This window comes from Notothenia coriiceps, unplaced genomic scaffold, assembly GCF_000735185.1.
Source record: "Notothenia coriiceps isolate Sejong01 unplaced genomic scaffold, NC01 NC01_scaffold00026424, whole genome shotgun sequence".
In the NCBI taxonomy this organism is placed as follows: Eukaryota; Metazoa; Chordata; class Actinopteri; order Perciformes; family Nototheniidae; genus Notothenia; species Notothenia coriiceps.
The window spans coordinates 2,662,054-2,671,331 of NW_011359125.1; the positions used below are offsets into that span (position 1 = coordinate 2,662,054).

Here is a 9,278-nt window from a genome sequence, read left to right on the forward strand (position 1 = left end):
TTGAGCTCAGAGGTGCATTAAGACGACGGCTCGTTGCCAGATAAATGGTGATTAGCATTCAGGCTAGCATATGCTAGAGGCATTACATTAAACCACATACACAATGCAACCAACACAGTCAGGGAATCTGTTGTTTAAGCAAGTTAAAAAGTGGTTTTATTTTCAAGTAGAATTGTGGTGTTTCCCAGTGTTCGCACAATAAGATATAGTGACATGTGCCTTACCCTGTCAATGGTCTGACTCTCTCACAGGAGTAACAGGAAGTCTCTTTTCTGTCCCATGCTTGCCTCAACATGCTTCCTCACATCATTATAGGACATCGTCTACAACAGTATGACCCGATGACAACTTGCCCGGCCAGCTACCAATAGAGCAAGACTCTGCTTTTGAACTTATACATGTAAAACATGTCAGCAGAAGCCAAACCACATTTGAACCTTAAACATGAGCATTATACGGGCCTTTAACCCTAAAGAAAATAAATACATACCAAAATATCATCTTATTATATCCTGTCCTTAATCATCTGTGCCTTATTAACAATGCAGTAATAGGTCCCACCTTGTGTCGCCAATGCCCGTGTAATCCTGAAACAGAGTTCTGATTGTAAAAGCAGATGGCGACAAAGAAGAACTTTGCTACAAGCCAGGTTTAAAATGTTCTGAGAACTCTAAGGTTCCTTTTCAGTGGAAAAAGGGATACTTTATGTTTCAGATATAATCTCTCAGCTTTGTGAGCAATAAAATAAAAACAAACTTATTATAAGTGGACAGATGTGCAAGGATAGTGACATTAAGCTAGTGAGTTATACTATGTTTCATGGTTTATCTTTAAGTTTAAGGATCGGGGGCTGTTACCTGACTCTCAGGCTATTAACAGACAGACACACTGTGCATGTAAAACAATTCCGAGCAGCAGGATTCTCTCCACAGTGAACAGTGAAGTCTCTCACCCACCCGTTTAGTGCTAACAAGAGAAATCCTGCATCTGGCGCTGTCTGTGATTCACATGTATGAATGACACCACTCACGCTGTATAACGGTAAGCTGCATTTGGATTGAAATAAAAATTGTATGTATTCCAGACAGCAATCAAAGATGAAAAATAAGAATCAATTTTTAAGTAGGGACTGTCGAATTATGGCAAAAATCAAATAATCGATTATTTGGTACAATAATTGATATCACGATTATTTAAAACGATTATCCATTTACTTTGAAAACATCCATTTATTGAATCATATTTATCACGGGCAATAAAGCATTACTGTTACATCTGGGCGCATCTCCCTTACCATGCAGTACACACTTACTGCTTTTATTTTTTGACTCAATTCTAGCAGCATAGCGTTCATCCAAAGCTGAAAATTACCCTTAACGGCTGCTTATTCTTGCAGAATGTATGTTAAAAACTACAGTGACAGCCTTCTTTTAATTATCTGTATGTTGTTAAAAAATAGTTATCCTTAAGATCAATTAGGCTTTGGAGTTGAGGGCCAACAGCAGGAGTCTGAAAGTATTGAGAGAAGCGTTTAACACATTGTAGTGTTTGTGTTTATGGAGTAAAGAATTGAATAACACAACTTATTCTTACGTAGACGCCTTCCGTATATGCTATTATCATTTTTCTAACTATAAGATACGCTACAGTTTCAGTTCTTTGTTACGCTTGTAGATTCAAATTCAACATGTCGATAATATATTTCACTTGAACTTGTGAAATATAATCATTAAACCCCTAACTGGTATTCAAGTAGTTTGACATAAGCTTGCTTGGACCAGCCATAGTTGCACTCTTTTTGAAAATGGTGGTCATTTATGAGTAGAACATGAAACACAGAGTCACTCTGTTTCAGATACCGATGCAGAATCTCTCACAGCTCACATCTGCAGCATCATGTTGTGAATACACAAACAGAAGCAGGTTGAATCTTTACACTTAAGAACACGTGGTGTCGCATTTGGCATGAACAAGGGGAACATAAAAGCAGAGAGAATGTGCAGAGAAAACAATATGCAAGAAGACACAAATGAAGGGAGGAAAGGAAGAAGAAGATAAATAGAATAGAATGATCAGGAGAGCAAAGTGAGGAGTAAGAAATGTAGAATAGAAATGGAAGGGTGCTTGGAAATGGAGTGGGAAAATGAAGAGAAGGTGAAGAAGCGGGGGAACACAAAACGGATAAGAGGAGCGCAGGATGGAAGAGAGAGGGAGGTGGGGCTTGACAACAACAAAAAATGAAGAAAAGAGAAAGAGAGGAGAGGGGGATAAGGGTACAGGTCAGAAAGACGAAGAGGAGTAGCAACAAAGAAAGGGGAGTGGAGAGGAGGAGAACAGGCTCATTAAAGAAGAAGAGGAATAGAAGACGTAGATAAAGAAGGGTGTGGGCAGATTTCCATACCTCCCTTTGTGAACCAGCACAACACACACTGTTCGAACAACACCTGTCTGGTTATTATGACATACGCGGAAACAGCTGTGTAGTGTGTAGGTGTGTGTGTGTTGTGTGGTGTGTGTGTGTGTGTGTGTGTTGGTGTGTGTGTGCTGTGTGTGTGTGTGTGTGTGTGTGTGTGTGTGTGTGTTACTTTGTTAGGTTGACTGCAGACCGCCGAGACCGGTCAGCACCTGGCAGATGCATCACAGGTACACGACAAACCTTACTTATCCTAACAGGTTAGTTTAACACAGACCTCAACACTCCTATACAGTATAAACTACAAGCCCCTCCGACGGGACGCGCCGTTTGTGACGCCACAACAGTAACATAAACTTTCTGTTGGTCGATAGCAAGACGCCTTCACAGTTTCGGGGTGCACGCTGGCGGCAGGCGAACAGGTACAGGCAGGGCCCATAATGGAAGCCCTATAGTTTAAATCTACTACCCACAAAAAACATATGGACATGGGGTTACTATTTCAAAAAATGGTAACTGTATTTAGGGAACCTATCCATGTGATGTTAAGTGGCGGGTCGACTCAAATCCCTCTAGGCAGTGGTTCTCACTGGTGGTCGCGATCCAAAAGTGGGTCGCAAGATGGTGTGAGTGGAAGAGCCAAAAAAATAAATAATTTGAATTTGTTTTGGGGAAAAAGTCAACTTTTTATTTTTGAAGGCCGGATTTCCTAACGCTGTGCAATTGCGTCGGCATTGGACTGGAGTAACCGGAGACCATAAACGGTTTTGAAAACTTCTGTCACTAGTGATCATCTTCTCAATAAAAGTTTTCTTTCAAATACCCAAACAGATCATGCATTTTAGTCATGCCTCATTTTCACTCTATTGTGCTCTTTCCAGCCCTGTTTTTGCAAGAGCTGATTCTGTGGCAAATGAGCTGCAGCTGACCACGCCCCCCTGCAAAGGAGGGGGGCGAGGCACGAGCGTCATGTTACCATGCTGTTACCATGCCACGCAACCCTCTCAATTCCCCTAATAGGTGGAGAGAGTTGCCATAGGCAGAGCACCCCGTTTCTGAGTCAGAGATAATTTCAAATCTGTATCAGTCTGTATCAGATCCGTTGCAGCCCCGTTTTTAAGAGATTTGGTGTATGGAGGGTAAAAGAAGAGGGGGTTGTGTTTTCTGACACTTGGTGAGTTCCCTGACACACCGGGGACACATATTCATGTATAAAAGACGTACAAAAGTGCATTTTGCATGATAGGTCCCCTTTAACTATCTAAACACTCAGAGTACTTTACCTCACCTGAGCTGAGGTTATCCCGAGCTTGAATTACACACAGAGACCAAACAAGGGCTTTGATTTATGATCTTTATGACAGTGGCCATGTCGGCAGGCCACATCATGTGGACAGCCAGTCACCCTGTGAGGCAGGCCACTTAACAGGCCAGGCCATCGGGAAACCCCCCGGTCCTCCCAATGGCCAGTCCGGGACTGGGTACAGGAGGCGTAGAGCGAGGAATCATTGTCCACAAGTAAATCGATCGCAGATGGCGTTGTGATCGTGGACAAAAAAAAAAAAAATGGGTCGCGAAATATACTTGGGCGGCCGTTAATATACCTATGCGAGTCATAGTGAGTGTCTGCATTTGGGGGGGGGGGGACAAAATCTTGCCTAGGGCAGCAAATTGGTCAGGGCTGGCCCTGAGTCTATGTGTGGGAAACCCTGTTATGTATGCATACATACGAGAGCCAACGTTATCATACAAGAAAACAAAGTTATATTTTCACATTTGATAGACTAAAATATCATCTAATAGTTATTTTCCTTCTTAATATCTAACGTCCATTACAATTAACCAAAGCTCCCCCAAAAATGCGTATATTTTCCGATCAACAAAAATATTCAGTAATAAGACAGAGGAAAGCAGCAAATCCTCACATTTAAAGGGGCCCTATAATGCTCATATTCAGGTGTATATCAGTATTTGGTGTCTCTACTGTGACATGTCTCCATGCTTTAATGTTCAAAAAGCTCTTTATTTTTCTCATACTGCCTGTGCTGCAGCACCTCTTTTCACTCTCTGTCTGAAACCAGAACCCAGTCTGCTCTGATTGGTTAGCTGGCCGGCTCTGTTATGATTGGTCAACTGCCTACAGTAGAGATGACCCACCCCTTAGCCTATCACGTACAATGTGGCAGAGCGCTAGCCAATTGAAGTGCAAGTGTTACATAGTGATGTCACTTTGTTTTTGAAGTAAACAAAGGAGTCCAATCGAGGCGTTTCAGGCAGGGGGAGAAAAACTCCTGTAGAAACACCCGACAGGAAAGGGAACACCCCAAGAAGCATAATAGGGTCCCTTTAAGAAGCTGGAACAAGGTCATGTTTGATTGTTGATTCATAAATCAACCAATCATGACAACATATTAGTATCTACGGCATCTGGCCAACTTCCTTCTATGTTGCTGCACAACATAATGTAACTTTTAGGGATAAGCAAGTTTAACTAAGCAGATTTATATTAGATTATATGCAAGACTCTATCGGATAATCCAAACCAGTCGATCCTCAGTCACTAACAGCCCTGTCGTAATAAAAGAAACCTTGGAAAACATTCCTGAAAAGACTCATATTTTTCGTATGGAACTAAGGTAAGACATTGCTCTGTGATAGCACTGCAACAGTCTGTCACTATCAATCATCCTGTTAGCTGTGTGTGGATCTGGGTTTACATGCAGTGGGCTCTTTATTTTGTTGGAGTAAACTGCAGAAATAAAGGCACCAGGCCCTGAACACACCCACTTCACTCCCCCTTTCTCCCCATGGATAATTAGCAAATTAACGATGACGCCTTGAAATTTCACATGGAATAAAATGTCTGCTTTTCCTGCTTTCATGCAACAGGAGATTTTACAGGCGCTGGAGGTATCAACAGTTTTAATGACAAGTCAGAAGAAATAATAATAATGTTACCTTCATGTCTCCTATGACAGTCTGGAAAAGCCCCCCCAGCGCGCTGCACTCCCTCTCCATCACCGACTCCATCTTCAGCAGTGTGAACGAAAATGACAAACACTCTACTCGGAGCTTCTGTGGTCCATAAATGAAGCGGCAGGCAACAAATAAATTAAAAAGGAAAAGCGGCGCGGTGTGGATGAAAACGCTCAGAGTAGCGCGGCAGGGTTTCCCCGGCAGAAGGAGAGCAGAGAGCGGACACAGGCAGCAGCAAAGCCCGGGGTTAGTGTCTTCTCAGAGCGGGTACATCCCATAGTGTCTTCGGGAGGAGACGCATGGTGCAGCGGGGAGGACTGACAGTAGGAAACAGCACGAGAACTTTGCAGAGAGCGCGAGCTGCTTCACTGGCGCTGGTGCACGAGACGCGGCAGTGGCTACAAGGGCGCGAGCCTGAAGGAACGTGCACGCGCCGCCAATTGGCCCCGCCCTCAGTTGAGGAGGCTTTCTAATGAAAAAAGAGGGTTAAATTAGATTAAATAAAATGAAGATGGACATAGAAATATAATGAATTCAAAAGATAAGTAGGCTATTTATAATTCATATTTAGGAAAGGAAACATGTAAAAACAGTATGCCTCGTTCATCCACACTTATTAATAATCAATAGGATCATTTATAAAAACATAAATAATACCACTTAAATCCATCAATACGACCACTTAAAACAAAGAAAACAACATTTAAAATAGAAATCTAAAATAGGAAAAAATGTAATTACAATATAGAATCTACAAAAAAATTAAAAAAAGATTGAACATTGAATTCTAATAATTATTTAATGAATTGTTTTAATTAATGTAAAAATATTGTAAAATAAAATGTAAGAAAATTATAAAACAAATACATTACAATGAAATACATTTCAAATATTGATCTGTAAATAGTATCTGTAGAAGACCAAATGTTAACTTTTTGTATTTATAAAAAAAACGTAATGCTTAACTGACATTTAAAAAAATCCATTGATGTTGTGTTGAAGCTGTCGTTTGGAAATGTAAGGATTATTTATATTTGTATATTGTCACAAGATAGTAGAAGCAGAGTAATGATTACCAGAACAACTCACCTACTTCCAAGGTGCACAGAGCAGTGACAAACTCAAAGCAGGAATTGTAATATTAATATGTATTTTGAATTCTACCTGATATGATGTAAGTGATTCCTGAAAAACGTTGTACTTCAGTCATTTAACCACAGTTCGAAATCAAATGTCTTGTATTGACCCAGTACAATATGGAGAACCTGATAGGCTCAGCTCTGATCTCTCTAATATTTAAAACGACATCGCCACCTACTGAGTATTCCATTGAACTGTTACAGTAACTGTAAAAGATTTAGGGTGAGGAGGAAACAAGAAGGACATCAAAAAGACAAAACATAATAAAACAGAGAATGTTACTTTGACTTTGCAGAATAACATTTGTTAATGCTAAAACCTGCCTCAATGTAGTTTGCATTCCAATGTTGCACATGCAGATGTGTCTACATTCAACACGCCCAAAAAACCTAGAAAAAAAGAGCAGGATCACTTATATTTCCTCTTCTTTTTAAGAAATGTAAAATCTTTGAAACTAAATAACTGCATTGTTTCACTAAAATCATGTTGGTTGCATTTATCATGAAGGGTTTTTAATTTATTATTACAAACATTTTCATGAATTTGGAGGATTCCTATGGGTTTTATTTACTGTACGATTTGATGAAGTTCAAAATATTTGCATCAGCTTGTATTCTTCCCTTTCTCATTGTGATTCTCTCATCAGATTCTGAATACATACTGTATGTATTGAGAGCTTCATGTCAGATCGAGGACATCTAGTGGTAATAGGTATTAATTTAACCTATAGGGATACTTTCTCCAAACTAAATGTGAAGCATTTATTAAGCCGATTCATCTTTGGCATCTTTGTAGTGTGCTTCTCATTTACCTCCAGTCCTTTATTTTTAGGATAATCTTTGTTGCGTCTTAACTTGTTGTCATCAGAAATATCCGAACATACATCCAATATGTAATTCCAAGCCACAGCAGAGGCAGATATAATTTCTGTGATGTTGTATTTATTTTATAGGTGTAAAGGGTAAGAATCCGAGCAGAGAAGAAGACTAAGGAGAATAATCTCACTATAACTATATAAAATACAATCATTAACACCATTCAAAGTTGAGTTTGAATGATCTCTACTGAACATTCTGTCAAAAAAATATACATAAATCTACAGTATAGACAACAAAATGCTTTTTAATCGTATTCTATGCATACAGTGGTGATATGTTTGGTTCTTTATGTTAGCTAGTAAGTACAATAGGTCAAATATCTGTGAAGATTGTTGAACATTTCAAATATTAATTGAAAGACGGAAGATGCTCTTAAAATGCTGTTTATGTAGGACTCTGTTCTGCCATGCAGTGATGTAGAATATGTGCATACTAATGTCCACAACAGCATTTGAGAGGGAAAACCTGCCGACTCTGGGCCCTACACTGGAGCTTTTGTGGCTGGACTGAGGCATGTGGGGGCGACCTGTTTGCTGGAGGAAGATCTGGGATCAGATGGTAAAGCTGGCAGAGCTTCAAACAGTCGAAGCTGTGTCATTTTAAACACACAGACTGGCTGCTTAATGACAGGGAGCAACAACAACCACACACAAACTGATAGACACAAAAGCTTTGCTGTGTCATTATCTCCCCCAAACAGGAGAAGACTAAACTAATGACAGCTATCAGCAAGAGGGGGGAGAGGGAGACAGGGGGAGAAAGAAGAGAGAAGAAGTGGGAGGAAAGTGAAAAGACGAGGAGCTGGAGACTATGATCCACAGCATTTTACACTGAATTCAGAAGGTTTTTTTAGTCTTATCAAGATTACAAATCCCTTACCGAAGTTGTGCTTATCAGTGCAACTTTGAAACATGCATTTTTTCTGCATTAATTGTGTTTGCGATGAATAGCAAGCTCTTGTACATTTGTCAGGATATTATGCTGCTTGAACCTCTATCTAAAAAAAAGGTACTGTATGTCAGGCTGCGAAATTCTATTCCAATCAAAAGATGATGTATAAGAACTGCATCACAAGTTTACTTGTCAATATTATCTTTTCAGCTTCTTATTGCCCAACCGTTATTCTGAAGAGCCACTTCGGTACGTCCACACGGCAGCGTGCGTTGAAGCTTGCCGGTTGACGCTTGAAAAGTTGAGCTTTTCACACCTTTCGAAGCGAGCAACGGAGGCAAAGTGACGCGACCACAATGCAGTTCGGCAAAGCGTGACGTTACCCCATTCAAAGTGAATGGGAAGCGTCTCCGTTGAAGCACCCAACGCTGCCGTGTGGACGGTCCGGCCACGTCACCCCATTCACTATGAGGGGCCGTGTAGGCCAAAATTCAAACTCACCTCGCACACACACTACTGAAAACACCTGGCCTTGCACACACACTACTGAAATACTCTCACATTCACTACTGAACACCTCACACACACACTACTGAAAACATCTGGCCTTGCACACACAATACTGAAATACTCTCACATTTACTACTGAACACCTCACACACACACTACTGAAAACATTTGGCCTTGCACACAGACTACTGAAATACTCTCACATTCACTACTGAACACCTTGCACACACACTACTGAAAACATCTGGCCTTGCACACACACTACTGAAATACTCTCACATTCACTACTGAACACCTCACACACACACAGTACTGAAAACATCTGGCCTCACACATACACTACTGAAATACTCTCACATTCACTACTGAACACCTCTCACACACACTATTGAAAATTAAGTGAAAGGTTCTCAGTTGTGAATGTGCATGTGTTTCACCTATGTGTGTGAGAGGGGGATTCTTGCTGTAAC

At 40.6% G+C, this 9,278-nt stretch overlaps 1 long non-coding RNA gene across 1 annotated transcript in view; it reads right to left on the reverse strand.

Moving 5' to 3' along the window:
- LOC104957052 (uncharacterized) overlaps positions 1 to 5,771 on the reverse strand; it is a 19,510-nt gene extending 13,739 nt beyond the window's left edge. The window contains exons 1-2 of the long non-coding RNA XR_799627.1: positions 5,372 to 5,771; positions 4,975 to 4,982 (exon numbers count right to left, since the gene is read on the reverse strand). This is a non-coding gene — a long non-coding RNA (uncharacterized lncRNA). The remainder of the gene's footprint in view (positions 1 to 4,974; positions 4,983 to 5,371) is intronic.
- Positions 5,772 to 9,278: the final 3,507 nt, after the last annotated feature.